Source organism: Lates calcarifer, linkage group LG15, assembly GCF_001640805.2.
Source record: "Lates calcarifer isolate ASB-BC8 linkage group LG15, TLL_Latcal_v3, whole genome shotgun sequence".
Lineage (NCBI taxonomy): Eukaryota > Metazoa > Chordata > Actinopteri > Centropomidae > Lates > Lates calcarifer.
The window spans coordinates 7,505,702-7,517,803 of record NC_066847.1 but is presented as its reverse complement, the minus strand read 5'-3'; positions in this window follow the sequence as shown (position 1 = coordinate 7,517,803).

Genomic DNA, 12,102 nt, shown 5'->3' with positions numbered 1-12,102 from the left:
TCAAGTTAGTGAATTGCTGAGATAGGGAAACCCAATGGGTCGCATGTGGTGAGAAACATAAGCAGTTTCCCTCATACAAGTTTTAAACATAACCGCACAATTCAAATGTATTTGAAAGGAAAAAACAAAAGCAATGGCAAACTTACAGGCCCTAAACTTCCCTTACAATTTGCAGAAAGACTTTGTGGTTCAACTTTGACCTCATGTACTTAGGCTCATACATAGTTTCCTGCAAAATGAGGAATTATTACCCAAATTTTGGGTCAGTTTATTTTGGTTTTAACTCCAAATTAAGTGGTAGATAATCTGGCTAAACTGTTGGCGTGTTAACAACTGGTCTTTTTGTCTCAATGCTTGTGCTGCTTGTGTTTCTGCCCTGTCAGGTTTTACTGTAGCAATACTGCCTTGTTTTCGGATCACGGCAATTACTTTGGTGAGTACAGTTACATAACATAATGGTGGCCAAAACAACAAAAATATGACTATTATTATTATAACAATAACAGTAATCATTTACTCGTTTTACAGAAGAAGCATATACATTATAAAGGCCAGTCTTGGTCAATTAGGACTATTTTGACAATTCTGTGACAATAGTTTTCACAGTAGACATGCCTTTATGGTTTTATGGGGAAAGATTGTATGATTAAATATCTATCTCTCATTCTTGGACCTGAATTTAATCAAAACCTCAAAGAATGAAAAATAAGAAATTTGCTGGGAGTATGATTTTATCTGCCTCCAGGTGACAGCCTTCAGTAGTTATGGTATGGTCTTCCCCTAGGCTACAGGAGGCCATCTTGGGAAGTGGACAAACTTAGATGGTGCGATGGTCCCGATCATTGGCCAAATGCTGGCGCCTGGGCAGGGGTCATAAAAGCAGAGACAGAAATAAAAACTAATGGTGTGTCATAGCCAGAAGGGAGGGGGTATACCATGCCTTAGCCCTACAACAAAACAGCTGTTTCTCATTACCAAAGGGGAGGGCAGGGGGAATGGTAGAGTATGCACCGTAAATTACACATTCATCGCTCTTCCTGACTATAAATTCTTACCCTGGCTCCATTGGACGGAGCTCTCCCTCACCTCCCACTCCCTCTTTTTTTTCACTCTCTTGTTCCTGACTCCTGTGTTTTCCAAGAGAAATGAATGGTAAATCTTTGGAGTATATGGGTGCCCTTGATTTGCCGAAATGCTTAACACACTGCATGATTTCATTACTTTAGTTTGGCCTTTAGGCCGGGCCACAGAGTGCATTACGTCAATAGGGAACACCCATCTCCATGCTTGACTTAAACACATTATCCCTGATCCAAATGTAAATAAAAGGGGTACCACCACCATACCAAGTCCCTGACTATGAATCTGATATCACTGTCAAACTGACTGACAGGTCTTTGAATACAAACTGAACCTACTACTAGCATTTCAGAGTTCTCACCTGAATCTGATAGTCGTCATCTGAGAATGGAGCTGGATCAAGTGTTTTCATGTGGAATATTAATCATAATAATCGTTGCGATTACATATCTATACTCCAAAAGCTGGCATCATGACACTGAAAGATGCAGCTGGGAGCTCTAGACACATTAAGTTCGCCTGTGAGTTGAGATTACCAATTTTCAAAGTGGCTTTTATCGTCTGCCGTAAGAGAACTTTGTCCAGGACTAAAGGAATGCCTGCATAGAAAAGGGATATGTCACAAAAAAACAACCTTATAATCAAAACCTGCAGACCCACAATTTTGTCACACATACTACTCCCAGGGATCAAGTATGAACTTCCATGCCCTTGTTTACAGTTTGATCGTACCAATAAACAGCAAGCAAATGAGGAAAAATAGTCAGTTTTCAATTATGAGAATTTAAAAAACATATCAAGTGCTGATATTCCTGAGTAAAGTACAGGATAGTAAAAGGAACAATTTCCTTTCAAATATAGAAAATACTGGATACTGTTATGGTTCTGGAAAGGGCTGGACTTTTTAAAGGTAATTGATCAGTGCTGTGAGGACCATATGAGAAATTCAGTTCACCTCAACTGACCTGTAAAAAAATCACTGTTCGAATGCAACAACTTTTCCTCTGCCACGTTTGCCAGTTCCATTATAATGCATAGCGACAATGACATAATTCTTTTCTACAGAAAACTTCCCAAGTTGTGTGGTCATCATCTGGGTGAATAAGAGGTCTTGGGTACATGAGGCCACTGGAGTCTCCAACTGAGTCACCAGTGACTGCCAGCAGTATCTACTGGACTCTCTTCTCCCACTATAGTGGCTTCCAGCTCTTTAAAGATTAGCCTTTGGAGATGTCCTGTCAGCAATCCCACTGATCCATGATAATTTCCATCTCTAAAGCTCCACAACCGTCCTCTCCTTATGGCTCAAGATCTGAGAGGTTGAAGCTGGAAATCTACAAAGAGAAAATGTCGTCTTCGATTCTACAATATTCCAAAGAATTGTACATCAACACTGACAGGCTGACATGTTTGATCTGCAACAGATATCTATAAAAGGAAGGCTGCTAAATCAAAATAACAAAACTATTTCATGTTTATGGGGAAGCCAACACTCTTTGTGAAAAAAGCATCTACATCTGATGATAGTTAAAAGACATAAGTCACATGAAATGAAAATCAAAATTGAGGCATCAGGAACAGAGGACCTTAGTTTTCTCAGGGAGAATCAGTGATGTGTCAAGCAATGTTTTTTATTCCACAATTAACCAGTGGTAAACCTATGCATAGGACAGCAAGGCAGCAAACTTAAATGTTTAGTTTCTATAAGCAAAGCTTGATTTAACTCATATACACCTTAGGTTGAGAAAAGAAACCCCTGATACAGGAGAGGAAAAATTAGAGGATGCCTGCAGCATGGTAAATATGATACTTGATATGTACTGCCCCCTTCTGGAGATTATCAGTACCACATGGAAGGAAAGCTAAATTGTCTGCAGCTCAGTTGATCCTGTGTGCTTCAGTGTAGAAAGGAAAAAGAGAAAAGGAGATAGTCTTTTTATTCACATATTAGAAGTTTTGAAAATGAGAAATCTGCATTCTGTTTGGCTTCTGTGGCACAGAATGAAAAACATCAATCTGGACAGCAAATTGCAGCTGAATTTGAAATTTGAGACATCAGTGTGATGGCAGTATTAGTTTAAGGGGAGGAATATGGAAGGGTAGATAATGGTGTGGTAGTTTTGCCAGAGTATGAGGATTAATTTCATGTGATGACTTCATTTTAATTACACAGAAAATCTTGCAGATTATGGCCTCATGATGCACTAATAATAGTGTAAATTACAATTGCAATGGAAAAAAACCACCACAAGAGGGAGCCATTTACACATAAAACACTCACCCCATACATTGGTCATTAGTTGCTAAAATATGGAAAGACAGGCTTATTATCTGAAATTGAGGTTTGATGTATTATTCATGAGATCATAGGAAAGGTCATGAGCAATTTGGCAATCCAGATAAGTAATAAATAGTTTTCTTTTCCAGAGGCTTGTCAAATGAGTTTGGAAAGCTTTTGAACAGGCCACAAAGCCAAAAGAAAAGAAAAAACAAACAATAAAAACAATAAATAATAACAATAAAAAAAAACAGTAAAAGAGGATGAATGAATGAATTCAATTTGTGTGTTGAAGAAGTGTCACATTCAAGACAAGTCATTTTAATGTGACTCATATTCTATTATTAATCCTTGTTTATCCATCCATTATCTATACTGCTTATCTGCTAAGCTGTCATTGGGCGAGAGGTGGGGTACACCCTGTACAGATCACTGGTCGGTTGCAGGGCCAACATATATAGGCAAACAACCATTCACACACACATTCACATCTACGGGCAATTTAGAGTCACTAATTAACCTGACTTGCATGTCTCTGGATGGAGGGAGTACCCAGAGAGAACTCACGCAGGCACAGGGAGAACATGCAAACTCCACACAGAAAAGCCCCAGGTGAACCAGGGCTCGAACCTTCTTGCTAAAAGGTAACAGTGCCAACCACTGCACCACTGTGCCGCCTACTAATCCTTGTTTATATTTTACAAAAAAAAACTATTTCTTTTACATCAAACTAAAGCAGTCACAAACAAAAATCAGTCACAAAAAGCTGTATTTACTACATGTTAATCCATCTGTGCACAGACACAATTAGCATATACTAGTGTCCTTGTTGGACCTTTGATGATAGATGTGTGACTTTCATTTTCCGTTCTTAACCTTGTCTACACATTCCACTAAAAGTTCCTCTATGTGCTTTATAACGATTCAATTTCAATTCATCATCTCAGTAATTTGCCTGTCTGAATAAACCCTATCAGATGACTAATATAAAATGGATAATCACTAGATATCCAAGTTTTATGCACTCACTTTTCTCTAGTCCAGTTCTCATACTAGTTCTTTTTTAACCTGAACTAAGACAGGAATCATATCACGCCTTTACAAAGAGCTGGAGACCTCCCTTGCTTTTTCTTCCAACTCTAAATCTTTTAGATGTTTTGAATTACAGTCAATCATGGTCAATCCACTCCTCAAGCTTTTTGCATTCCAAACATCTCATCTCCAAACAGCTGTTCCAATAGAGCTGCCCATCTGCCAACACTAGGACTGTATTGTAGGACTTATACTGTACTGCTCCAAGATTCAAAGTAATGCAAGTGTCTGAATATTAATCTGACATTTTTCTTTGGTTCAGCAAACTGCTATTTTATCCTTTATCCTTAATTCACCTCTGTTTTATAAAGCCATACAGATTCAAACACACCCTACAGTAGAGTTGTTGGCAAAAATAGAGCCCTCTGAAGAGTAATCAAAAGGTCTTTCATTTCCTGTCAACAGCTCTGGCTCATTTGATCTGTCTTTCATCGTCTTTACTGCACTCACGGTTGGCCTGATTGCTACTGCTGTATTCTGTTCCTAAACAATCGCTGGACAATCAGTGAACTGTGATACATGCTCCATTTCTGTCTGGATTCCTGTTACTGGTTGATACTGTTGGTTTTCCACCATTTTTAGTGCAGTTCAGAACCTCCCTGTTACCTCCTTTTCACCCACTGACAAGATGACTATTCAGATACCTGCACCACTCACTGTTTCCAAGCATTCTTGCAATGAAATCAGTCATAAACTCCATCTCTCAATTTTTGCACAGCATTAAAAGGTAAATAAGCTCTAGCTCTCAGATTCAGCCAAAAAGAGCAAGAAAAAGGATGTCCACTAAGAAAACAATGTGCTGACACTTCAGATGCAAAGAAGCTTTTACTGCATATGATATTTTTCATGGTTTTCACCAGACCGAATACAGAGAAGGGCAAAGCTCAAAAACCACAGTCACAATAGTTGCAGACAACAGTTGTGAGTAATATTCTTGTGTCCCAAGGATGTGCAAGTCTGAATTGCCTTATAAGAATTTATCACATTCCTACACTCTCACATTAAGACTGTTTTGTTTTATGAAACCACATCAAACCCTTAAAAGTGTAAAAATGTATGGGAAGGCAGTAAATGGCAGCAGAACAAACAGTGTGTTCAGATACATTTTACATGGTGGAAATTGCAGTTTGGGTGTGAAGTGCAGTGCACACAAGCTGACTATACAGCATATAGCACACTCATCATTATCAGCCAATTATCTTTACTAGTTGTTGTATTTACACTGATGATATGTTATCATAGTTACAGCTCAAGTGTCAAGTATGGTTCATCTTCTTGTTTAAATGTTAAACCAGCTGGAATCCCATCCAGAGTTGTAGTTGTCATCAGTCATTCAGTCTTAGGAAAGGAGGGATTTTAACAGAGGTCAGATCAGAGTGGTGGACACATCCAACCCTGAACTCTGGAAAAACAAGGCCTTGTTTTCCTGCTGAGAGCACTTATTACAAGACAGTATAAGAGCTTCCCACAAGCAAGCACAACTCCTTGACCTCAGATTGGAGTGAATGAAGAGGATGAAAGCTTGGGCCAAGCCACAGAGGCAGACTCCAAACCTCGCCAACAAGCACCAGCCCCATGAGTGTCAGCTTGGGACACAGATGTATGTGTTTTTTGTTGTTTTTTTTTTTTTTTTTTATTTCTCCATCCACAGCACAGAGCCCTTTAGTGCACTGTGAGCCGCTACAGCTGCTCTTCTGTGGAGATCTCATCTGTTTATCAATAACTACTAGATGGGTTGCTGAGAAATTTTACTTAAAAACCATAAATCTCAACCTCATGGTGGTGCTAGAGTTAAAGTTAGAGGACCATCAAAGTCATTGAGATTCATCCTCTGGGGACCATGAATTTTTGTGTCACATGTTATGGCAATATATCTAATAGCTGAAAATTTTCAGTCTGGACAAAAGTGGAGGGAAAAAAAATTGGAGAAACTGAAAGACAGACTGAACTTGCCTTTCATAGAACCATGTCACCAGAATGGCTGAAAAAAGGCTTAAAATGTGATTCAACCAGAGATGATCACGAAATGCAATCTACTGATTTTACATAGATACGAATTTACCGTTTTTTTCATGACAGCCAGCATAACTTGCAGTGTGTCAACTAGCCACGTTTACTGGATATTTAATCAAAGTGCTGTTGTTGCCTAAACGCAACCACAGCAACAACTCTGAATGCAATGCGATGGTCATGTGCTTTGTACACTCACCATCCATGCCAACACCCCCCCCAAAGTCTACTTCCATTACAGAATGTAGCACTTCATTCAAAAAGACTAGTTACTGATTGAAATACATGAGTTTGAAGGATGTTGTCAGTGTCACAATCAAAAGGCAAATTTTACACAGAATTTACTATTTCATGAACTCCTGTGAGAGCAGGTTGGCCAAAACCATAACCAACCAACCCACTCCTTTACTCTAAAGCAGTTCAAATCAATCAGTTTTTAATGATGTGTATCACCCTCTGAAAATTGTATGTATTTAATTATGGAAGTGTGAAAATTTCAAAACTGCACTGGTGAGCTGCATGTTAATAAATCACTTTAAACTGGTGTTTGCAACTCATTTCGCCATATTTTAGCTTGTCAAGTGAAAACATTTCAGAATTTAAATTAAACTGTAAACTGACATGTTTTGCAACTTGATTTCATTCTGCATCAGCCCACTCTCCGACTTCCCCTGTAGCAAACATGCAGTTAAGTAGTCACCAAGCTACGCTGAATTACCAATGAGAGTATAATCTCTTAGACATTTGGGGTTAACCCACGTCTGCTGAGGTTACATGCTACAGACATGATTGCGGTGGACCAGTGCACTTTGTCAAGTGGACACCTAACGCTAAACTCAGTAATGACACAGGCCAGGGAAGCGCAGAGAGAAACCATGGAAATGTATGGCTGGGTCTTTAACTTTGTGTGGCTTCTTCCATGTTCCACTGTGGAAAACAACCAAAAGTAAAAGGTAATTTCTCTGTCAAAACTGGTAGCATGTCTCTTTCGTCTCTCAAACTACATGCAATAAACACAAAATATGTTTATGTTTCTGATGAATTCACATGAACTGATGCTTAAAACTCTTTTGGCTTTCAGGCATCTGAGCTGCCTCCATTACTTGTTAAATAAAAAGAAAGACAATGGGTTCTTACCCATTGTCTTTCTACATTGTGTGGTCAACAGGCTAATTCTGATTCTTAAGTTTGTTTTTTTAAATCAGTCAAACTCTAGTGAGAGGATTTGATTGTGGGGTTCACTGTCATCCCTTTACAACATCCAGAGCAGTACACAGTGACCACAACTTTTTGATTCCCACATAAATTAAACTTGTCTCTGCAATGTTCATGGATTTTTTTTTTTTCTTTTATTTTGCTCACTTGCAGAGTGATTCAAACACAAAACAAAAAGCCAGTGTTGAGTCTGGTGTGAAAGGAGAGACCTTGCCCTCCCTCACTGGCTATTTTTCAGCGTTTGCTACGTCACTGCTGATAACTGGGTTGTAGACTCACACACTTCCAGTTACACTCTTTGTGGTTAGATTGATAAAGAGCTTATATATAAAGATGGGACCTCCAGTGGATCCCTAAATTAGGTGAGTTAGAATGATAAGCAAGCTTGTTCTTGGGAGTCATCTTCAATGATTAAACAGTCACAGGAATGCTTACTCAGCCCTTTATAGGCCTTACTCATTTTTCTGTAGAAACACAGCATTAATCTGAAAAATTCTCTTTAGTTTGGACAGTCACAAAAGAAAAAAAAGAGGATAAACAAAAGCCTGAATCTGGTAAGGACCAAATTGGTAAGGAAATTAGTGATGAGATATTTCTCTGTGTGTTTTTAGTCCTAACACCTATGACTGAGGTGTAAAATATTAACCTCTGACTGCAAGTAATCAACATCCAAGTTTCAGCAGTCCTAATGACACACCACAATTTGAAGTGTTGCATATTGGAGAAAATTCCCCAAACTGTTCAGTCAAAACCATATCAAGGAGAAGAACAACTTAGAACACACTTGTTCAGAAACTCATTCGTCTGCAGTGTTTTAAGAAGCAAGAAGAGCAACTGCCACACCTCACCATATATACACACACCAATCACTCACCACAGGTGTGTCTCCCAATCAGTAATCAACCAGCGAGACACTCTTGACACAGTTATCATTCCCAGGTGTGTCAGTTACTAGTGATGCAGTCAGTGGGACTAAAAACAAAGCTGTGAAATAAATGATTCTAAAATGAACAACACTGTACAACTGACTCATGCTATGTTGAGCTTGTCTAGACATCAAATAGGACATGACCTCAAGTTGCTGCAACACTTGCAGACACCGGTTCAGGCTTGATCAGGTTCCTCTGATTATGTCTGCCTTGATCTTTGGCAAATGAAAAACAGGAGGATGGTCATTCATTCATTAACTCATTCAATATTTTTTTCAGCATTTATTCTCAATTCTGCATCATAGGGCTGGATGTAAAATGGGGAAACATAAACCCATGTAGACAATGCCCATTCACTTTACAATCTTCTATACACATAAGTATGAAAGGCTTCCATATTATAAATGGCATATCTTGTCAGAGGATCAAGATACAGTATTATTCAAGTTAAGCCTAAATTTGCATAAAAGCAGATGAGAAATCCTGGTCCATGCTGATACAGTACAGCACATATATGAAAACCCTAAATATGTAGTTTATTGTATTGGAGAAAGTAGCATGTGGTGTATATTCTTTGACGTTTTCACTGAGGTAATAGTATACCCTCAAGGCCTGCTTCGCCCGGGGTGGAGTTTTCGTGTTCTCCCTGTACTTGTGTGGGTTTTCTCCGGGTACTCTGGCTCCCTCCCACAGTCCAAAGACATGCAAGTTAGGTTAATTGGTGACTCTAAATTGCCCGTGGGTGTGGATCTGAGTGTGAATGGTTGTTTGTCCATATATGTGATGGACTGCCAATCTGTCCAGGGTGTACCCCGCCTAAGCAGTATAGATAATGAATGAATAATAGTATACACAGAATGTATATAGTATAATTAAATGACTTAAGTCTGCTTTGTAAGTCCTATTGCTTTACACACCCACACAGGTGTTTTCAATTATTGTGGTTAATTAGCCCTCTGTTCAAGTTGCTGTGTGGCAAAATCATGCTGAGAATTACCTGATGTCACGAAACAGAACACGAACTAACTAAGGATCAAAAAAGGTTGTTCAACAAGTTGTCCTGTCCTAACAGGAGCAGCAGGTGCTACTTTGGTGCTACTTTGTGTTACTTGCTATACTAATACACAGACTTGCCACCGCTAGAGGTGGAATTTGTAGATTTCCTCACAGCAAAGACTGCATAGTGTGACCCGCAAACTGCTGCCTGACATTTTCAGTTTGATAGTAGTGGAACCCAATCTGCTCTCTCCAGTCAAACTACAGGGACTGGATATCATCTACTGTATCTGCAGTTTATCTGGTACATCTGTGCACATACACATGGATTCAGTTAAAATTAATTCAATTGCATGATCAAGAAAATGCATGACACAGATTAAACTATTTTTTCATATCACTTCAGGCATCAGCTCAATAAGAATCCACAATTGTATGAAAACTGAAAAAGAAATCTGATTAGTTAATGTCCTGTTTGTCAGACACAGAACTCTATAAATCTATTTAAGTGAATTTAATCTAAATATGTAAACATCAAAGCCTCTGAATTTAACATCAATCTAATTAGTTCAAAAATCATTTTTTATCTCTTCACATTTACTTTGAATTAAGTTTGCTCTGAAACTGTGGTAAGTGCTTCTGATTTTAGGCAGAGAGGTGCTCCAGCCGGGTAGGAGCAGACATCTGGGAACGATACAGATGGGGTCGGTGCTAATCATCCCTTACTGCTGTTTTTATGGACCCAACTTTCAGTAAACCGCTGGGATCTCACTGAGCCTGTATTAACATGATTCTATCAGCCTAGATACTTTTTATGGACCTTACAAAGTAGCTCTAACTTGTACTAATCATGATTCATGCTTTAGTGTACGTTCTATGACTATAATCTTTCTTTATACATACATGGTGATGCATGGTGTGGAAAAGATCTGAGAATTGTTTGCTTGTGATGTGATCAAAGTGGAAGTTATTTATTCACTAATACCGATTTGGCATTGGATGCATGATTGTCACTGTCTTTTCTAGCACAGTGTACTAAAAGATGTCATTGAGAACAGGTTTCGTTTGTTTTTTTTTATCACAAGCTCTACCAGGTAACATTACAGACTGAGGGCTACAAATGACCAAAAAAGTAAATGTATGTTTGACTTGACCTTTGACCAAAAAACCTGTAACATGTTGTCTGTATGAACTATGACAAACTGTAATCACTTCATACAAGAGAACACAAGTAATGCAAAGATCCATAGAGTATGTTGTGCTATATTTGACTCTATTTACTATATATTTACTATATACTCTATTTTATAGAAATGTGTAGAGTTTTTATATGGTCACCAAGTTCCACTTTGTGATTCAGGCTGATAAGACAAGTACATAAAACATTAACTTTGACATGTACAGCTTTGATGGAAATAAACTGAGCTGAATTTAGTGTGGGAACTACACCTGGGTTTCTTTTTGGTCAAATTGTAAATGACATTACTGGCAGACAGCCTAACACGTTAAACTAACTATAGATGGGTGATGGAGTCCGCCTACGTCTACTTGTGTTAGTCTTGTCATGTTAAGAGCCTGAATACAGGTCACACTGTTTGTTTTTGTACCAAGGGTTGATGTTTAAAGTGAAATGTTAGGCCTAGCAGCAAAGTTGTGAGCCTAATATCTTTTGTGTGAAGTGACCAAGTATGTGGGAACTTGGCCCTGCTGCTGTTTGCACACTTCAAGCCTTGATTCTGGGTGATGGTGATGACAAAGACTTGGGAAAATTTCAAGGAAAAAGATAAAAAATAACCAAAAGACAGCTATAAATTTGTGTTATCAGTTATCAGTCAAAGCACAGCTTTCCCTTCACACTAGTAATATCTGTTAAAGTTGAACTTGCTGGTAGAGTGCACATGATACAGTTAACAGTCTCCCTCTGACCCTTCCTGCTAGCCGTCACCTCCCTACCCGTCTCCCCCTTCCAATAAATCCAAAGGGGGCCGTGTGTCGAGCTGACCCCCCAGTGAAAGTGCCATGGAGCAACTCCAGATGCGAACATCCTCCCTCCCTCTCTCTCTCTCTCTCTCTCCCACACTCCTTTCTCTCCCACTTCCACCACCAGTCAACCCCCCCCCCCTCCTCCCTTCCTCCCTCCCTCCCCCATGCAGCTACGAGTTTTCCATTTCCTTTTTTGGTGAAAAAATCTGAAACAGAGGCAGGGAGGAGGACATTTCACCAATGCAGACAGGAGAGTGTATCTGGCAGTCTGTGTATGCGTGCTTCATCAAGGCGATGAAACAGTCGACTCAGCATAAACAACGGTGTATGTATACACATTCAGCCACACATACACACACACGCATGCATACGCAGATATGCACTCACTCTCCCTTTACTCTGTCTCACTCTGTCTGTCACACACACAACACACACTTTTTACTCTCTTTTATTACACACATGGTTTCTTTTTCTAACACTTTCTCACACTCACACACTTTCATGCCCTTCCCCCTCTGG